Source organism: Elgaria multicarinata, chromosome 3 (assembly GCF_023053635.1).
Source record: "Elgaria multicarinata webbii isolate HBS135686 ecotype San Diego chromosome 3, rElgMul1.1.pri, whole genome shotgun sequence".
Lineage (NCBI taxonomy): Eukaryota > Metazoa > Chordata > Lepidosauria > Squamata > Anguidae > Elgaria > Elgaria multicarinata.
Window position 1 is genome coordinate 137,769,617 of NC_086173.1, and position 20,695 is coordinate 137,790,311.

At 44.1% G+C, this 20,695-nt stretch overlaps 1 protein-coding gene across 1 annotated transcript in view; it reads left to right on the forward strand.

Moving 5' to 3' along the window:
- The window catches only part of PRICKLE2 (prickle planar cell polarity protein 2), a 136,309-nt gene that overhangs the window by 97,706 nt on the left and 17,908 nt on the right, over positions 1–20,695 (forward strand). The gene's annotated exons all lie outside the window — the stretch shown is intronic.

Sequence of the window (20,695 nt, forward strand, 5' to 3'; positions counted from 1 at the left end):
CCACATTGGAGGAAATGCCCTTGCGTTGAGCAAGCATTGCTGCAATTATGGTGGCTGTGATAACATAAACTAGTTGGTTGGGCCTTAGCAACTCAGTTGGATTAAGCCGTCTGCATGATATGCTATAAGCTAGGCCCCAGCCTAAACGAATTACTGTTTGTGGAATAATGATATACAAACCACCTTCTCTGGAGAGTATGCCTGTCCTAGAGGCTGTGAACCTGTTTTGTATCCGTAGGAGCCAGAGAGCAACACACACTTTAGTCTGAGGGAATGATGCCTGTTAGGACATGGGTGTTGAACCTTAGGCCCACGGGCCAAATCCAGAACACCTGGCCCTTCGAGATTCCCCATAAGGCCACACACCATTCCTCTGTCCCCATAACGTTTCCCCTGACTGTCGATGGTGTGGTGGTTTCCTATTCCTCCCCACTCCCTCCATTTTAAAAGGTCGAAATGCCACTCCTAAGGGTTGCTTGCTGGCAGTAAAAGCTTCAAGCTGAAATACGCGGTATTTTTGACCCTGCCCTTTTGCCTTCAGCCCCGACCACCACTGGAAAGTGGCCCCTGAGAGCTTCTCCAAAATTGAACGCAGCCCTCAGGATGAAAGTCATGACGCACCCCTGCGCCTTGGGGCAGAACAACGGAATGCTGCTACCCCCATGGCCCCTCTTTTCTCCTCTCCCCTGCTTGTCCGTTCCTGGCTGCATTTCTTATGTAGTGAGAAACTGGCATTTTTTTCTGATCTACTGGCGCACCCCAATTGCCATTCACAGGGGCCCAGCTCCCACTTGGATAGAGCTGAGACCGAGCACCCGTATTACTTTCTTAGATTCCTGAGATGTTTTTCGCTCAGTGCTGCCATCTGAGGTGGCTGCAGAGTGAGCCTTTTGAAACACTTCTTCACATCACCTCCTCATTATATGACAGTGAAGCAAAACACCCATGTTGTCAGATGATAATGCAGTCACAGTCTGCCCGGACTGTGGAGTAGAATGGCTTTCCTGTTTACACTGCAGCACATGTCAGGTGAAGTAGAGTCGGGAGGAGAAGCCTGCCTCTGCGTCTTCGTGAATCCTGGAGTGGGGAGGGGGATTTCTGCCATCTTGAGGCATGGCTCTGCTGAGGGGGCTGATTCTCAAGTGTGATGCGTACTTTTCTGGAGTGACGCAGGCAGCTGCTCAGGGAATTGCGTGTTTGTGTGGCAATCATCTCTTTCTGCAAGCTTTTTGATTGCCTTGGAACTCTCTCTCATGCAGACTTTGAAGCAAGCTACGGTTTCACGCGGCCTTGATCCTTTTGCCTTCCTTTCATCTCCTTGCCCCTTCGTGGCCAAGGACAAGAAACTACATTGCCTGATGAACTGTCTCTCTGAGAGAGGGAGGCTTCGCCTTCAGGATGCCTCTTGTTGAAATGTTTTAAAAACTCATACACAGAGAGAGGGAGAGCGTTCAGCATCTCTTAATATGGACCTTGTTTGGCTCTTTACTGAGTTCCAAAGACAATTAGAGACACTCTGCCTGCAGTGAGCTTATAGCCCAAATTCAACATAGTGGATTTCCCTAATTACCTTTGCTGGTGTGGCTTGCTGTATCCTCTGACTAAAACTCCCATCAGTCCCAGCCAGCATTGTCCATTATTAGAGATGATGGGAGTTGTAATCGGTAACATCTGGAGGGGGCCAAGTTGGGGAAGGCTGGGTTAATAAATACTGAGGGGAACCTTGCCCTAAATCCACAAGAACCTCAATTCCCCATACCTGTTTTGTAACATCCCGCAAGAACTGCAGATGTTACTATCAGAGGGCGGTAGAAGCCATTCTCCCATGGTAACTTCTTTAAAACCAAGATGGGTGTTTGTAGAGACATCCCTGACTTTTGTGAGGCTCAGATTCATGCTGTTCTTGAGTGAAAGGAAGGAATCTATTCACACACACACACACCACACTTGCCTTCTCTGCAAAGCCACAGGCCATGGAGTTGCATAGCTGAGAGCTGATTTCATCTGCTATTCCACTCATAGCCACAGGGAAGAGGTATTTGTTCCTGCGTTTATTACAAATATGTACATACTTCATTACTAGCCCTGCAACCTCTTGAAGCAGCTTGCGGTCTTAAAAGAAATGAACAACACAGTAAAACATTTTGATTACAATAGATAAGGGACAACCAGAAGTTTATTGCTGAAAATGACAGAGGAAGTTGTGAGATCCCAGTGATATAAGGCGGGATACAAATGTTTTAATAAATAAAATCATAGAATTCATAGCATCATAAAATAGGAAGGGGCCTATTAGGCCATTGAATCCAACCCCCTGCTCAATGCAGGAGTCCACCTTAAAGCATCCTTGACAGATGGCTGTCCAGCTGTATCTTGAATGCTTCTAGTGTGGGAGAGCCCACGACATCCCTAGGTAATTGGATATAAATAAATCTGTTTGTATACGTGTTAAGAGAAAGAGACTGACTTACTAACCAGTTTCAACATAAATCTAGAGTATGATCCAGGATGTGTCTTCCATGAGAAGAAGGGATCTTCTGCAAGAGGAAGGTCTTTGCTCATAGAAGGTCTATCAGCCCAATTTTTGTGGGTCTTCCCCCACCCACACCACAGCTTACCTCATGTTAGCAGGGTCTTTTGACTCTTGTAACATTTTCAGGGGGCTGGATGGGCTGCCATAGGAAGCTGGGGATGGAGAAGTCCATTTCTGCCAGTGCAGTTAATCCAGCTTAATAAAAAAAACCAATCCAACCAATAGTATTTGATAGTTCTGGTAATTCTGTTGAGGAATCTTGCAGGTAGCTGACTTAGGGCCCAGATCATATAATTGTTTTAGCATAATCCCTGTGGCAATGCCATGTGGTACAGTGGCTAGAGTCTTCCGCATGGATAAGAGAAACCAAGGTTCCAAACTAATTCCTGTTTGGCCATGAAGCTCAATGGATGATGCAGAACAAGTTGCTTTCTTTTACCTACCTTGCAGGCTCGCTGTGAAGCTTCCACTCCACTTAGGCTACTTTGGAGGAAATGTTGCATGTAAGCATAATAAATACATTTCTGGCAGTTACATCATGACAGAGCCTGTCCTCATGAACTGGAGATCAATTTCACAGCCTTGCTGGATAATAAGCAGTCCTTTAAAAAAAAATCAACAAGATTTCCAGGAATGTAGTGGCGGAACGTGTGATGAATATAGTCACAATTATTTGATTGGATTTATATCCCACCTTTCCACCAAAAAAATACAGCGCTAAATTCAGGTAATAATCAGACCAAGATTAAACCAAAACTGAATGAAAATGGTCCTAAAAACAAATAAATTAAAAGCACAACAATAAAGAAATAGTGCTCAACAAATTAACTCTTGTACCCTTTCAGGCCAGCTTAGGTGCCAAAGGCCTGCCTGAATAAAAACATGGCATGCTAATTTTTGGCAGAAGAACAACTGAGAAGGAGCCAACCTCATCTCCCTTGGCAAGAGCAGCTTCTCCTGTCCCAAACTCACCTTGTAGGGTAGGGTGAAACAAACTGAACCTGTGGTCCAGTGTCAAGTTTGTAGTTCTCATGGCTACATTGGAACAGACTGGATTTCTTAATATGAGCCAAAAGCATCTATTAAGAACATGAAAAGAGCCCTGTTGGATCAGTGCAAAGGCCAGTCTGGTCTGTAGTAAGATGGACAGAGGCACCCTCAACAGTAAAAACCAGGCCTCAATCCTGTACAATTCAGGAGCAGAAGACCTCTTAGTAGACAGTGTCCATGAAAGTTTATGCTGTCATAAATGTGTTAATCTTTAAAGTGCCAGAAATTAGCATTCCGGGAAGAAAGCTCTGCAATTACACAGCTTTCTATAGGCAGCTTTCTATAGCCAGACTGGGTTTAATTTTTAATTTGAGAGAGCATTCAACCAGACAATTTCCACAGGCAGTTTTATATGGTCTGCTGTTTGTGTAGACTAGCTCTTCTTCTGAGCGCCCAGTTGTCTCATAACATAAAGACACTGTGTTTTGTGTCATTTCGGAGTGTCTCAGCTTTTGTGGGCAAACTATGACAATCCCACTGTGGCAAATTCCAGAGTACATCTCCCTTTGATTCATCTCCCAAGTAGAATCCTTTATGTAGCGTGACTTTTGGTTTATTTCAAAACAATTCCTTCGGCATTCTCTATCCTTTCTTTTAAGAAGAGGATGAATCAATACCAGCTGTACAAAAAAGGGATGGATTTCCACTCCCAGGAGACTGAGAAGTTGTCATAACCAAAGGCTGTTGCAATTTAACAAAAAAGCAAAACTTTTGAAAGAAGCTGCAATTGTCCATTTATGTTGCTTTGATGTGTTGCGACTGCTTAAAATATTCCCCAGTTCCAAGAATGAGGAATAAGATCAGATGCCTTTGAAATGTACCTCCAAAAATAAAAATAAAACTATGGATTATAATAATAATAATAATAATAATAATAATAATAATTCCAAACTCTTGAATCAGAAGTCAAATTGTAGATATATAGGGCAGTATCCAACTGTGTTGCTCTGTTACTGCAAATGATGTGCTGGCAGAAACTAGGTTCTGAATTATGCACAAGAAAAGAATTTGACTGAAGTTATGTTTACAGAAGGGGTTGTGCATTATGCTTGTGCAACCAGTTGTGTATAGTTCTGTGCAACCACTTGCACATTTAACTTGCACAGCTGGTTGCGCAAGCGTGACAGGCAACAGCTTGCACAATTAAAAGATTCAGCGGCGCTCTGCTAGTGCTAATTGAGTTTGCCGAATGACATCATTTAATACTGCCCACACATTATCCACCTCTTGGAGCGGGAACGTATCCTTTTATCCTTTGTAAAACACCATGTACATGGCACTGTGTTAATAATACGGTTGTAGCCATTGGTGGTAACTCTGCTGATGGAAAATGTCCACTGGGAGAACAGGCAGGGGGCAATTTTGGGTGATTGACACTCCCTTCTGCAGCCCACCACACACCTCCAGAATCTGCTCTGAAGGAACCTCCAACCCTCCAGAACAGGTTTGGGGGCTGAAGGGAGAAGGGGCATTATCTGAAATAAACTTCACATAGGGCTCAGGAAAAGAAGAATCTATGTTTTGTTTTCAGGAAGGAAAGACAACAGCAAGGCAGATGAAGCTGAGTAGAGGCATCAGAGGGAAGGTGATTGAAGGAGTCCTTTTTTTACACTTGACATGTAACGAGTTCAGATTATTATTTTTAAAGTAACATATTCACCAGTTTGTTCATAAAAAGCAATATCTAGATTGTATTATGTTCAGCGAAACTCTGTAAAATGCAGTTGAAGCTTGTGATACATTTTTTTGAAATGGCCATTACTGTAGAAGGCATTGGCTGCTCCTGACCAATTTAAGATTCACTGAATTTGAATGAAACATGGCACAATCTTTACAAATCGTGGATGTGCAGTTAAACAGTTGTAGCTTAGCAGAAATGGCACATTTGTCTCAAAATAAGCTTTGTGCCAGAATTAGATCCTGACCTCCAATGAATTGGGTTAGCCTATTGTCACGTACGTTATCAGATGGCCAAACTAACCTTATAAAGACAAAAGCCCTTGCTTGGAAATCCTTATTGGTGAAACACCCAGTATGTCTTGTTCCTTTCTCTCTCTGGCTTCTGGCTTCCCTGCTACATTCCTCTCCCTAATGCCTTCCCAACCAAAACCTTTTGTTTTTGTTCTCTAAAATCCAATATATTTCTCAAAGCCCAAGGACATATCAGCTACAGAAAATCCATTTCAAACACTTGAAAGTTATTTATTTATTTATTTATTTATTTATTTATATAGCACCATCAGTGTACATGGTGCTGTACAGAATAAAACAATAAAATAGCAAAACCCTGCTGCATAGGCTTACGTTCTAATAGAATCATAATAAAACAATAAGAAGGGGAAGAGAATGCACCAAACAGGCACAGGGTAGAGTAAAACTAACAGTATAAAAGTAAGATCAAAATCAAGTTTTAAAAGCTTTAGAAAAAAGAAAAGTTTTTAGCTGTGCTTTAAAACTTGTAGTTCATAAATGTTCTGGAAGAGCATTCCAGGCATAAGGGGCAGCGTAAGAAAATGGACGAAGCCGAGCAAGGGAAGTAGAGACCCTTGGGCAGGTAAGAAACATGGCATCTGAGGAGCGAAGAGCACGAGCGGGGCAAGAGTATGAGATGAGAGAGGAAAGATAGGAAGGAGCTAGACCGTGAAAAGCTTTGTAGGTCAACAGGAGAAGTTTATATTGGATTCTGAGGTGAATTGGAAGCCAATGAAGAGATTTCAGAAGTGGAGTAACATGGTCAGAGTGGCGAGCCAAGAAGATGATCTTAGCAGCAGAGTGGTGAACAGAAACCAATGAACTGATGTGAGAAGAAGGAAGGCCAGTGAGAAGAAGGTTACAGTAGTCCAACTGAGAAATAACCAATGCATGAACAAGAGTCTTAGCAGAAGAGACAGACAAAAATGATTGAATCCTGGCAATATTATACAGGGGGAAAATGACAGGATTTAGCTACTGCCTCAATATGAGGAATAAAGGAGAGCGGGGAGTCAAATATAAAGCCAAGACTACGAGCTTCCTTGACTGGAGTAAGTGTAACATCATTGACAGTAAGAGAGAATGAAAGATGAGGAGAAGGTTTAGGAGGAAAAACAAGCAATTCATATTAAGTTTCAAACGACGATGAAACAACCAAGCTGAGATATCTGAAAGACATGCCGAGATACGATCATGAACATCAGAAGGACATTCCGGAGATGAAAGATATAATTGTGACCATGAGACTGAATAAGATTACCCAAGGACAACATGTATAAAAAAAAAAACAATGGGCCAAACACCGAGCCTTGCGGAACCCCTACTGAAAGGGGAAAAGAAGAAGACGAGCTGCCATTAGCCAACATGTTGAAAGAGCGACCCGCTAGATAGGAGGCAAACCAGTTATAGACAGAGCCACAAAATCCGAGGTCATGAAGGGAATCCAAAAGAAGATCTTCATCAACCGTGTCAAAGGCTGCAGTAAGATACAGGAGAATAAGAACAGAATAAAGCCCTTTAGACTTGGCAATAAGAAGATCATTGGTAATCTTAGTAAGGGCTGTTTCAGTGGAATGCAAAGGACGGAATCCAGATTGAAAAGGATCCAGAGCAGAGTTACTAGAAAGAAAATCAAGACAACGAGAGTAGACCACACGCTCCAGGATCTTTGAAACAAAAGGCAACAAAGAGACAGGACGGTAATTAGAAAGAGAAAGCACATCAAGAGTAGGTTTTTTGAGAATAGGAGAGACTGTAGCATGTTTAAAAGCAGAAGGAAATGAACCAGAGGACAAAGAAAATTAATAATATGAAGCAAGGAATGGAGGATAGCAGGGATAAGATTAATAAAGACCCGAGAAGGAATCGGATCAAGAGAACAAGTGGAAGGCTTCGAAGAGCGCAGTATTCTAGACAGTTCATCAGCTGATACCGAAGGGAATGCAGGTTTATTTATTTATTATTTATTAATTACATTTCTATACCACCCAATAGCCGGAGCTCTTTGGGCGGTTCACAAAAATTAAAACCATTCAAAGTATAAAACAACAGTATAAAACCATAATATAACATACAATATAAGAGCTCAACCAGATAAAAACAGCAGCAATGCAAAATTACAAATTTAAAACACCAAGTTAAAATTTATTTATAGACTGTTAAAATGCTGGGAGAATAAAAACGTCTTCACCTGGCATCTAAAAGCATATAATGTAGGTGCCAAGCGAACCTCCTTAGGGAGCTCATTCCACAGCCGGGGTGCCACAGCAGAGAAGGCCCTCCTCCTGGTAGCCACATGCCTCACTTCCTTTGGCAGGGGCTCGTGGAGAAGGACCCCTGAGGATGACCTTAGGGTCCGGTTTAAACTGACATAACTTCAGCCCCCTTTTCCCAAGGGTACTTGGCTTCTTCAGTACCAGAAGAAAGTAGGGTAGTCATGTGCCTTAACAGGACAGTCCTTTAATCAAAGGGCTGTCAGAGAGCAGTCCTCTGAAGAGCTGTCCAGTCCAAGGCCGTTTCTACACCTGCCTTTTCCCCTGGGATTGTCCCGGGATCATCCCTGTGCATCCAAATGTCACACAGGGGATCCTGGGAGCAGGCAGGGATTATTCCTCCATTTTCCTGGGATAATCCTTAGGTGTAGAAAGGGCCCAAGTCTAGTTTAAAGATAAAGAACTATAAGAAGAGAGATCAGCAGGGGCCTTGAAGCTGCCCATCCACATTGAGCAGCTGGACATCACATTAAGCAGGCACTGAGGTCACCTGGCCACAAACTTCCCCACCATAGTGAGAGGTGTTGTATTTCTATTCCAATTACACTAATTGTTTCCAATTATGCATCTGTACACCTATATGTTTGCATATGCAAATGTGCACCTTCTTTTGTCTTCTTTTTTTGGTGATGAATTTCCTCTGTTTTTGGTGGTGGTGGGGTGATGTGTAAGTGGCCACCTTGACTGAATCCCAGATCAAAGTGTGTAGGATTTCAGCCGTACTATGCGCATCTAGTCCAGAAGTAAGTAACACTGAGTTCAATGGGGCTTACTCCTATGTAAATGTGCGTAAGATTGAAGTCTTAGACATAATTTGGCTATTCTCACAGTTTTAAGGAGCTCTCCCACATCTGTATGGTATCCTTTATCCCCAGTTTGGACAAAAAACCCAGGAAAATGTCTACCTTGAAGATATTTCCCCACTAGTCTTTCTGCCTTTAAGGTTCCCCTTGTGTAATGCCCCTACATTGCCTCTACATTGTGCCACATACTTTACTTCAGGTCATGCCTCTGCCACATGCACTTGAGCATGGCTATATGGATTTATTTTTCATTACATTTTTAGCCTCATCTTCCTCTCTGGTGGAGTTCAAGGTGACGTCATTATTATTATTATTATTATTATTATTATTATTATTATTCCGCCCCATAGCCAAAGCTCTCTGGTCGGTTTACAAAAATTAAAAACAATGAACATTAAAAACAAATGCACAAAATTTAAAAGCATAAAAAGCATAAAAACAGACAATAACCATTTAAAACAACTATTCTGGAGTTGGCTAAAAAACTCCCCAGTCCTAATCTGACTAATGACTATACCAGACAGGCTCTCTGGAATAGAAAAGGATCTTGAGGCACTGTACTACATTTTGGTTCTGTATCCTTGCAAATCCTATCTAGGAGCAGGCAAAGGATTCCAATCCCCGAGGGTTTAAAGTTAAAATGCCTACTGACCACAGAACTGGATTATGAGACTTATGTGCACCAAAGGAAGAAGCACATTGCCCTGGGAGTGGCTGAGATTGACAGCTTTCCTTCTGTGCCTGTTTCTCCAGGTGTTTGCTCCTAGAGTGTGTGAGCTGCTATTATTGGCACTTGCAGCGTATTGAGTAAATTAACTATTGTTGGAAGTTGGACAGACAGGTGTTTCATCTGTTTGTTTACTGAAAGCTGAATGAAGTTTTTGGCGATATAGATAGCGAATGGCATTTCTGGCAATAGAGAAGGCCTGTGGCTTTCTTCATTCTGAACAAACATGCACATTAGGGCAGAGTTCTCTCACCACATATCTGTGGTTCTCCATGTGTTAATGACAACCGCATGTGTTTAAAATCACTCCTAGTATGGAAAGAGAAGCAGAACGACTATCACTCCATTACTGGATTTTGCATGTCTGAGTTCTGGAAGCATCTTAAGTTTGTCAAACTAAATACAAGGATATTTCAGGAAGCACTGGAAATGTTCAACGTATAGGATGGCTACACTTAATGGGCGTGTGTGCATCTAATATATGTGCATTCTGGTTGCAGAATTACAGGGGAGAGGGGCTTGGTTGGAAATACATGCAGTTTAGTCAGGTATTCCACCTGTGTCTCTTCCTGGAAAATTCAGACATAGGTACTATTTACGTATCTGGTAATGGCAACGGTGATGTAGATCCTATGGGGCCTTGGCTGGTTCAGAAGCAGCTGCCACACAGCCACTGGCAATTTTGCCTAACAACTTCCTGAGCTGCTACCATGGAATAGAGCCTTTGGAGTAGTGACTCCTGATTACGAAGACACTTCCCCAAAGAGAACTCCTCGGTCCATCGTATTTGTCCCTGGAGAGAAACCTTGAATAAATTTCTTTTTTGCCAGGCTTTTGAGATGTAGATTGCTTTAAGATCTGCCTCCTGTTGTATACCATTCTGTCAATTTGTAATTGGTTTCATTTGTTTTTTATTGCTATAAATATGCAGAACTACAAAACTACAGTCATTTTCAGTAACGAGAACGATATATATGGTGGCATATTGATTTTTAAAAATCTGTATTCCAGTCAGGGTCCTACAAATTTATTTGACAATATATCCTTTTATTTCTAGAATGTAAAAAGAGCCATGCTGGATCAGACCAAGGGTCCATCTACTCCAGCACTCTGTTCACGCAGTGGCCAACCAGCTGTCGATCAGGGAACCCCAAGCAGGACATGGTGCAACAGCACCCTCGCACCCATGTTCCCCAGCAACTGGTGTATATAGGCTGCCTGTTATACTGATCTTTTTTATAATAAGTTTATTTGAACAATAGAGCATTTTCCCACAACCTTTTCTATGAGTCCAACAAGGGTGAATTCCTTACTGATTCCAAATTAGATAAATTCAAGGAGGATAAGGCTATCAATGACTCCTCGTTCTGATGCCTATATGCTGCCTCCAGTATCAGAGATGGTATGCCCATGTACAGCAGTTGTTGGAGAATATAGGCAGGAGGGTACTATTGTATTCATGCCCTAGTTGTGGGTTTCTTTCAAGCAGCCCATTTTAAATTGGCCATTCATCTGATCCAGCACTGCTTTTATTATGTTCATGCATATTTTAGCTGCAGTCAGCAAGCTGGTCTTTAACTTTGTATTCTCTTCTAGCATAAACTCCTTCAAATAACCCCGAAATATCTCTTTGGGATTATATGGGATCTTTTGCACAGACATTAATTAATTCTTCAGTTGGGGTTGTTAACATGTTCTATTCTTTTGTCCTGTACAAGATAGCATTGTGAGCCACTTTGAGAATTTGTATTGAAAAGCTGGATATAAATTTAATACATAAATGAAAGATCCTGCCTCAGCACCAGCTTGGTACAGATGGATTTTAGATTATTTTGGTTTCCTTCCAGCCTTCAGACAGTTCTTTATCAAGCTCTTTCTTGTCTCATGGCACTGCAGGGAATCAGCATAAAATCATTTCTTTCCTCTCTTTTTTCGTTTTCAGGGTGGCTTGGCCTGGGTTTTTATTTTATATTGGAAGTATTTAGTACAGAATGCCTCCCCCAATGTCTGCAGCAAATATTTTCACAAATCAGAAGCAGCCTGCAGAGCTTATTTGCTTCAGAACAGGTTTTTTAAAACATCTCTTAACAGCCATTCAGAAAAATACAACTTCATACACAGGATGGGGCTTCTTGATACATGAGGCTCTGCCACTTAACTACAGGACTCCCCCCCATTCCTATTGTTTACTATTAGCTTCTGAGGGTGTAAGATCTACTGCCCAGTTTTAAGTACATGGATAGCTAACGTTAGGCATGCAATGAATTGCCAAGGCATTTATGACTTTGCTTAGGAAAATAGGAAGCTGTCTTTCACTGAGTGCATCCACCTAGTCAGTATTGTTGACACACACTGGCAGCAGCTCTCCAGGGTTTCAGGCAGGAAGTTTTTCCAGCCCTACCTGGAGAGGCCAGGGATTGAACCTGGGACCTTCTGCATGCAAAGTGGGTGCTCTGCCACTGAGCCACAGCAAACTTTCACAAACCAAGGTTGGTTACATCACCTGTAAAAGACTCACCCTTCCACTTTGTGCTAAAACACTTTTGTTAACCCCTCCCCTCTTTGAATGACTGGCCCTTCACATTTACCAAATTGTGTAAAACACACATTCCTTGTAATATTAATAATTGCTACATATTTATACAATTCCTTATGAGGATCTAATTAACTCTACCTATAAAGCTGAAAGTATGTGTGTGGGATATATGTCTGGAAATGTTTACCCACTTCCAGATGAGTTAGAAACTTGAAATTTGGTGCGCTGATAGTACAGTGAAAAATCTAGTACAATGTACCAGTAGTACAATGAACCAGAAAAATCTAAAACCATGAAATTTTGGGGTTTAGGTATTTTTAAAGAATTTAATTAAAAAATCTAGGCTTACACCTACAACTCCCAGGATGCTTTGGGAGGGAGGCCAGACTTAACGACTTTTGGCGGCCATTGTGAATGTGCAGGTGGGTGGCTGCTGCGCGCCTTTCACAACCCAGATTCCGAAGGTCAATCTCAAGTAGTCAACCCATTCCACATAAAAGGAAACAACTCATATAAATGGGCTATGTACATTTGCGGTGCCTCCTCCTACCCACCATGCGTGGTTTTAAAATTGTAACTAGATACAACAGATACAACTAGATACTTTGAGAGGCTGAACTCTGAAGATGCTCAAAGGCACACCTTCCTGATATTGCTGTTTTCTCAGAATCTGGGGGGAGTGTGTGTGTGGCCTTCGCCCTTAAGAGGGAGGGAGGAAGAGGAGGCACTCTGTGCATGCCCAGAAACAGGCCAAACGAAGCAGGACAAGTGCCCAGCCCCAGCCCTTCAGTACAGGCTCCTAATGGAGCACTTGGTGGGTGAGAAGTGCGGGCTGAGGCAGTCCCAGCAGAACTTGGCCAGAGCTGGGCATCTTCACTGACAGCTGCTTACCTCCCCTCCTTGGAAACACTATTCCTCAATGCTGTCGAGGAGCAGCATCAGCAATGAGAGGGAGGTAGTGCCTTTCAGAGGATGCAGGCACTTGTGGGCTGCCAAAGTCATGCTGGGAGGTGTAGTACTGGCATGTAGAGTGACTGATTTAAAATAAAGCATGGGTTGGCAAACCATGTCACTATGTGCAAACCACGTCACTATTTCTCAGCCCTAACTCAGCCCCCACTTTCCTCCCTTTTCCTGAGTTTCTCCAGCTGCCACTCATCCCGCCCACCATTCCATTCTAGCCTCAGCTATCAGCCATTCCTCCATTCACTCTTCTGTTTCAATGGTATAGTCAGACTTTTGCATAAAAATCATAAACTTTATTCAGTAATTCCTGTGTCTGTCTTGGAATGTTGTGGTTTAGTTATAACAGGGGGGGAAACGCCCATAAAAAAAATCTCATCAAGTTAAAAGACATCGGAAAATTAAAAAATAAATAAATCACTAGGCACTGGAAAGCAATTAATGCAGTCACTAGGGAAGCCTGCCTGGGAAAAAGAAATCCATAAGCACAGTGCCATGTTCCTCGCCTGCCCAAGGGCCTCTACTTCCCTTGCTCGGCTTCGTCCATTCTCTTCTGCTGCCCCTTACGCCTGGAACGCTCTTCCAGAACATTTGAGAACTACAAGTTCAACCGCAGCTTTTAAAGCTCAACTAAAAACTTTTCTTTTTCCTAAAGCTTTTAAAACTTGATGTTGTGCAGACTTCTACTGTTACTTTCTACTGTTAGTTTTACCCTACCCTGTGCCTGCTTACCCTACCCTGTACCTGTTTGCATTCTCTTCCCCTCCTTATTGTTTTACTATGATTTTATTAGAATGTAAGCCTATGCGGCAGGGTCTTGCTATTTACTGTTTTACTCTGTACAGCACCATGTACACTGATGGTGCTATATAAATAAATAAATAAATAAATAATAATAATAATAATAATAATAATAATAATAATAACTAAGGAGGCCCACTCTCCAGTTGTCACCCACCACACCTCAGACAGTGTTCAAATGTGTTCTTCGATTCTAAGACACACTCCCCCCCCCCCATATAAGCCTCTCCAAAAACGGGGTGTGATTATTATTCTTAGAATCAAAGCTTTTTTTCTGTTGGTGTTACTGAAATTAGTGTGTGTCTTACAATCGATGGCGTCCTACAATCGAAGAAATATGGTACATTATTCAGAGACCTAGGCTTACACCTACAACTCCCAGTATGCCTTGGGCGGGAGGGAAGGCTTATCGGGTTTTGGCAGCCCTCATCTGGAAGTGGCTCGCCATCCTCATCCTGAAGGGAGAGTGCCTGGGGCTGGTTGTCTTGGTCGCGAGGCGCAATTGAGAGCAGGAGGGAAGGAGCATGCAGTTCCAGGCCCATCGCCAACAGCAACGACTGAGCTAACCATCAGTCAGTCAGCCGGCCAGCCGGCTCCCTCCTAGTCTATCTATAGGCACCAATTGCACAGTACAGTGTGGACTGGCTCAGCCAGACTTCACTTCCCATGAGCCTCAGTGGCAGGACTCCCATTGGGCAAGTTGGGCACTGCGGTGAAAGGCATGCCGGGAGTTGTAGTTTTTGTTTTCTGTAGGGACAAGGAAAATCATGGCAGCAGCATCAGGGGTGAAAGAGAGAGAGAGAGAGAGAGAGGAAGAGAGAAGAAATGAATTTAATTCATTTTAAAGTTACCTCACAGGCCTACCTTGCAGGGTTGTCGTGAGGGACAGAGAGAGAGAGAAATGAATTTAATTTGTTTAAAAGTTAACTCACAGGCCTAGCAACGGCCTACTACTTTAAGACAATTACCTTGCAGGCATATATCTTTAGGGGCCCAAGCTCACTGGGTGACTTTGGGCCAGTCACTGACTCTCAACCTAACCTGCCTCACAGTGTTATTTTGTGGATAAAATGGAGAGGAGGAGGATCATGTAAGCCAGCTTGTGCTCCTCAGAGGAAAAAAGGTAGGATATAAATATATTAATAAATAATAAATTGATTCTGTAACGGAGCCTTCACCATTTAAATGGTGTTTTGGGGGAGTCAAGTTGGACTCAGAGGAGGCACTACAGAGGAGAGCAAGGAAGCCACTCCCTTTTTGGCACCCAGACCATCAGCGTGTGGGGCTCTCACTTTACTAATGGAGGAAATGATGAATGCCTTCATTTCAGGGAATCAGTGGGGGGGGGGAGGGAAGAGTACAGGGCAGGAAGGAAAGATCCATTTATTTTCCATTGCAGGACGGAGCCAGCCTCTTCTCAGTGGGGAAAACCAAATGCTATTCTTCCACTAAGATCAGATGTGGGCAGCTGTAAAGAAATTCCACTCTCTCTCTGCTGCCTGTTCCAAGACGCGGTGTCCAAAAAGAGTAGGCTTGCAACATTTTTCTGTTTCATGCTGTGCCTGTCTTTCTACTCTCCCTGCTGGGCTTTGCAGATGAGGTGTTGAAATTTAAAAAGACTGGTGCACTTGAGTTCTTTGGAAAGCCAGGAATGCCTTATTTTCCATTACTGGCGGATGTACAAATGACAAAGCCACAAGGCAAACCAGAGGAGATGGTGCGTGGGAGCACGTGTGTGATGGAGTCCTAGCAAAATCCGGCCTTCTGAAAGGCTTCTGGACTTTTTTTGCAAGGATCAAAGCCTGCACTGCCAAGATCTTAAGAATATCTTGCCCGGGGTGGGGTGGGGGGCAGGGGTTGGGAGGGGGGGGGAAGAGATCCTTTTCTTCACAGTCCATCAAAGTCAATTTCCTTTAAAAGAACTGTGCCTTTAAAAGAACTTCACAAACATTGTCCCATGTGTCCCATCCACTTATTCTAGGGCTGCTTGGCACTATTAAGTAGGGCTGTGCCAGATATTCTCTAGTTTCTATTTTTGGATCAAAATATCTTCTTTGGTTGGGTAGAATCCCCCCCCCCAAAAAAACAACAACAACACCCCACTTTGTATGAATATTTGCCTTTTAAAAAAATAGACAGTGATATTTTCCTCAGGCAGTTGCTTCAGCACAATTTTCTCTTTGCTGGCTACTTTTTTTTCCTTCCTGGAAGACTCACATGGGTCCTAACTGATTAGGGGGTCACTTGATGAATAGGATGGTTTCACATAGCCAGTCAGAACTGACATGCTGACATCACCAAGGGCAACTGTGACTAAGAGCCAATGAGGGCCATGTAAATGAGTAGGAAAACCATTTTTCAGGGAGTGCCAAAAAAAATCGTAGAAAAAATGGAGGCACTGGTGAAAATATTTTAAAATGATGACAGACATTTTGGCTTAGCCCTAGTATTAAGTAACACTAAGATTTGATTACGCAGAATTTGGGCGAAGAAGCTTTATTAAAAATATAGCTGCAACTGATCTGAAAGAGTCATCAGGTTTTTCCCATTGGTGATATTGGGATCTGCCTAGCTGTCTTCTCTCTGTTTCTCCTCCTCTTGTAGCCCTTCTATTCTTCAGCAGCCTGATTCTCACATCACATTATGACAGTGTTATCCTTCTAGGGCAATCCTTAGGTAATTTTTACCCCTCATTCCATGAGTGTGCCTTTGAACAAAAATATTCACTGTAGAATCATCTTGGGGTGACTTCATCATATTGAACATGCATGGAGGATTCTAGTGGAATTTAAGCATGCAACAACTCTTCCTTAGATTGGATAGGCAAGTCAGTTATATTAGCTAATGTGTCATACTGATTATAGTGTTGGCACTAGGAGTAGGAAGACCCAGGTTCAAATTTCCACTCAGCCGTGAGGGTCCAGTGAGCCCTTGAGCCAGCCACAGTCTCTCAGCCTAATCCACAACCTCACAGGATAGTTGTGAGTATAGAAAGGAGTCAGACTCTTGTATACAAAGGGGGCAGAATGTTTTATGCAACAGCAAGCTCTTCAGTGGAATGGCAAGATAGGAATGTAGTTAGTTATTTTATTTGCTATTTATTATTACATTTATATCCCGCTTTCCCCCCCTCTTGCAAGGGACTCAAGATGGCTAACATGATCCTCCTCATTCCTGTTTTTTCCTCATAACAACCTTGAGAAGTAGGTTAGACTGAGAGTCAGTGGCTGGCCCAGAGTCACCCAGTGAGCTTCATGGTCAAGTAGGGACCAGAACCAGGGTCTCCTGAGTCCAACAGTCTAACCACTACACCATACTGGCTTGGAATAAGCATGGGGAAGGAAAGCACCCCTCTATTCTTTACTTGAGACTTCTTTTCAGTGTTTAAAGAAATTGGGGCTCTTCTCTCCCTCTTGATTTCTGGTGTGTGTGAACTTCGTGTACTGCCTTGGCAATATGGGAAATGCAGTCTGATCAGGGTTACATTAATCTGTTCTAACTTCAGATGTTTGAGGTTTGAGCCCAAGCATTATAAACAGACGGCAGGGGCCTGAGCCATGACACAAACAAGGTTCCACTTCATTGTCAATGTGAATACATGAAATGCTTTAAAAACTCAGATACTGCAGGGATATCTAGTACCTGAATGCAATAGAAAATTGTAATTCTGGTTTTCAGAAGCACAAATGGCAATTCGCTGCCCAAGGGCTAAAGAGAAACACACGGACAAAATTAGCTGCCTTTCTGCAGCACATCCCACAAACGAGGGCTATTAAAAGCAGGAGAGATGTTTGTTCCCTTTTTTACAAGCAAGGAGAGGAATGTGTGACTGCACCGCTAGATGTGGTCTTTGCTGAGACAGCAGTAGCCTCACGCTGGGACACTAAAAAGGCATAGGCCTTTTATTGTTGCCGGGTAGAAAAACATCCTTTGAAAAGTCCAATATCCATGTGGCCATCAACTCACAAACCTCCCTGGTCTCAGCAACATTTCTCCTGTTCCTTGCCTTTCCATCAGCTGTAATGCCCACCTAACTGCTCTAGGCAAAGCGTAAGATCCAAGTGTAGAGAAAATGACACTGCCGGCTTGAGAACTTGGCATATGTACAAATGAACAAAGGCCAGTCCTAATGACCTGTAAAGCATACATTTACTTGTGCTGGGAATCCATTTATTGTCAAACCAAGAGCAGAATCTCTTGACTGTGCCTCTTCTGTACCAAGTACCAAGGGCCTTGCTAGACCAGGCCTTAGCGCACCTTCCAACCCGGTTTCCCTGCTGTGCGTCCAGATGACGCACAGGGGAATCCGGCGGCAGGCCGCAGTGAGGCCTGGTCTAGTGCGCCATATGCAAAGTCGCTTATGGTGCGCTTTTTCCCCAGCTCCGGCCTCAGGCCAGGGCTGGGGGAAGTGTGGAGACTTCCGCGGCTTTTCGCGGCTCCTCGCTGTCGCGAGGAGCCGCAAAAAGCCACGGCCCGGCCTGGCACAGCGCTCATATGAGCGCTGTGCCCATCGGCCCGGGGGCGGGGGGGAAAGAGAGGGGAGGGGGAAAGATGGCAGGGTGGGTGGCAAGGGGGGCGGCGGGTGACAGAGAGAGTGCTGCGCTGCCGCCGCCACTCGCAAGCAGGCGAGCGGCGCTTGCCCGGGCAATGCCCAGTGCCCGGGCAAGCTCCGCTTGCCTGCTTGCGAGCGGCGGCAGCGCGCGGCGCTCCCTCTGTCACCCGCCGCCCCCCTTGCCACCCACCCTGCCATCCTTCCCCCCCCCCGGTTTTAAAAAAACCCCTTACCTTCCCGGAGTCTTCGGGCCACCCGCAGCCCCTTTAAACAAACCAAAAAAAAATGGCGGATGCCGCAGGGCTTGCATCCTCCCTGCGGCTCCGCTGTCTAACGTTAGCGCGCCTCGGCCCCGCCTCCCTGCCGGCGTAAGCCGGCAGGTCTAGGAAGGCCACAAGTCACATATTATGAGGAGGAAGTAAAAGGGTTTTCACAATGGCCAATGCACAGTTGTGGAACTCCCCTTGGAGACTTAACAAAGTCTAAGCTTAAATTTTTAGGAAGTGCTCAAGGACCTTCCCTTTGGGCTGATAATCACTGCCTGGGAGAATTTTAAGTTGATACATTGTTTCAGCATTTTTATTTAACTTAACTGGATCTATTGGTGTATTGTTATGTGCCCAGACTTTTAGAATGGGATGGGTTACATGTATGCTTGGATCCTTCATTCCCTTAAATAGAGGCAGGGGTTGATATCCATCAACTCCCCCTCCATCTGCAATCCTCTGCACCATATCCCACGCCATTCCCAACCCCCAGGAACAGCTTTGGAGGAGTTTGGGTCAGAGGGCTACAGAGGGCAGAAGGAGAAGGGAAAGGCCTGTTCTGTGCAATGTGAACTGTTTTGTTCACTGGAGGAAAGTGAGGATCTAAACCATTGCAAATAAGTGAATTCATCCTATATCTGTCTGTGTATCTACATGCTCAGTGTGACCAAGTGATGGGGGATGTTATGGAGTTGCAGGGGCAAGGAAAACCGGACAAATAAACAGGGATGGGTCCACATCTTCCAGTTCACTACTGCCTCACTTTTACTCAGCGATGGTGACAGCTCCCCTCTACTCCAGTCACACAACAACCCTCAGTTTATGCTGTGACCTTTGCCAGCCAGCCAATCACTTTGGCATCCTGCCTTGTCCCCAGTTCTAGTCCAGGGTGAAGAAGGAGGGGGAGGAAGAAAGTAAGGACAGCAGACGTTTCTTAAGAGCTGTCAGTACAGCACAGAAGCCCCATTATTGGTACCTTGCTGTACCTCTGTGCTTGTGTAGTTCTTTGCGCACGTAGGCCTCCAATATCAGAGGCAGTAAGCCTATATATACTAGCTGTTGGGGAACATGGGTGGGAGGGTGCTGTTGCACCATGTCCTGCTTGTTCATCCCTGGCCGGTGGCTGGTTGGCCACTGTGTGAACAGAGTGCTGGACTAGATTTATTTATTTATTTATTTTATATACTGCCCCACAGCCGAAGCTCTCTGGACCCTTGGTCTGATCCAGCATGGCACGTCTTATGTTCCTGAAGTGAGAAAATGGATCCTTTTCATATTTTCCATTTTTCCTCCCATGTTACTTCCCTCTGAGCCATACAGTAATTTACTTCTGTATTATACAACATGCTTTATGCCAGCCCCACTCCATGCCTACAGGCAAGGCGGGTGGATTCCCTAGGCATTTACTTATTCATTACAGGCATACCCTGCCTCCCCCCCAAAACAACAACAACATGGGAATCAAGGTGGCATCCATCAGGTACCCAAGCAGGCACTGTCTGAGCTTTAGCAAAGTGGCTGCATCACACATCTTCAGACCATGGGACATGGTTTGTCTGTCTCACTTATATAACCATAAGGCATGATTATCCAGGCAATAATCAAAATAACAGTTAATGGGATCCTGCAGCTGGAAAGAAAAACAAGTGATCATGAATGTTGCTGTCGGTCATACCTGTTATAAGTTCCACACTATTTGCCTAACAAGTCTGTACATGAGAAACTCCAGGTCTGCTTCTGAAAGCAAAATGTGTGTTGTGTGTGGCTGAAAATTACCTGTTGAGAGGCAACCCCACAGACTGTGCTTCTCTCTCTGAGGCAGGCTGCAGGTCTTCCCACTTTCTTGGGTTGAACTCCATCCCTGGGGGCCCTCCCTCTCCCAGGACATGGCTCTGCTGCTCAGACACTCCTCTGCCACAGTGAGAGGCAGAAGAGAGAGAGAGAAGTGAAAGTTAGCAGCAAAGGCATCTTTTAGTCTAGTTGCATTTTTTCAAGGTTTCTGGCTGCTTTATTTGAAATGGTGAAGAGCCCCACATGGCTCAGATGCCATAGCTTGGCCCCTTCTGTTTTTAGCCTGTATATAAAATAGGGCCATGGCTCTGTGGAAGAAGATATACTATGAATGCAACAGGTCCCAGCAGGCCTGGCCCAAGGTGCATTGCCCCCTCAAGCGAGGTGGTAGCAGTGCCCCTGCCACCCATGTGTGCCTGCCTTGGTGGC